Consider the following 1064-nt stretch of genomic DNA (forward strand, 5'->3'; position numbering starts at 1 on the left):
AACAGTTGAATCACTAGGAGAGTGTGTGGAAGAAAGGGTTGAAATTTACATAGAATTATAATCTTAACAAGAATTTTTATAAAATAGGTAACATTGTTACAGGTAGTCCTCAACTTACAACAATTCCTTTATTGACCATCTGAAGTTACAACAGCACTGAAATAAGTAACTTAATGACAATTTTTCACAGAACTGTTGCAACATCACTGTGGTCACATGATCAAAATTCAGATGCTTGGCAACTGACTCATATTTATGATGGTTGCAGTGTCCTGGGATCATGTGATCAATTTTTATACATTCTGATCAGCAAAGTCAATGGGGAGGCCAGATTCATTTAAAAATATGTTACTAATTTAACACAGTGATTCACTTAACAATCATGGCAAGAAAGGTCATAAAATAGGGCAAAACTCACTTAACAAATGGCTCATTTAGCCACAGAAATTTTGGGCTCAGTTGAGGTTGTAAGTAGAGGACTACCTGTACTTTGTCAAATGTCCTACTGAAATCTAAGTGTACTACGTCCACAGAAAATACATTATGAAACAATTGGAAACAAATAAATAAAAAAAAATAAAAATAAAAATTTATTATTTAAAAAAATGATTTTTTTATTTTGTAATTTGTACCGAAACACCGGTCATCGTGGAGCACGTCGAAACACACACAGTCACACACACGGAGATCCGCTCGCCCGAGTCAACGGGAAAAAAAGGCCAATCCAACTTTCTAAGCGTAAAGTTTCAGAAGAGCCAGGTGGAGAGGGAGCACCTGCTGAATGCCGATTCGCCCCCATGCCTTGGGACGAAATTTGCAAATGGCAAGCAAATAAATGGCAACCCTGTTTTTTTTGGGGGGAGGGGCGGTTTCCGAATGAAAAGTGACTTTCCGAACGAACCGCGTCTCTAGACGAGCCGTCGCTACGGCGAATTTTCTCGCCCGAAAGAAGAAGGAAGTCCGGTGAAGCTAAATATCCGGGCGGACCCCTTGTTTTGAGCTGATTGAAAGTGAAAGCAACGGCGGGCTGAGTTGGGCTGGGCTTGGCCTGGAGGGCTTCCTGT

Source organism: Notechis scutatus, chromosome 2, assembly GCF_049901735.1.
Source record: "Notechis scutatus isolate UNSWTSFEM ecotype Mainland chromosome 2, rNotScu1.2, whole genome shotgun sequence".
Classification (NCBI taxonomy): domain Eukaryota; kingdom Metazoa; phylum Chordata; class Lepidosauria; order Squamata; family Elapidae; genus Notechis; species Notechis scutatus.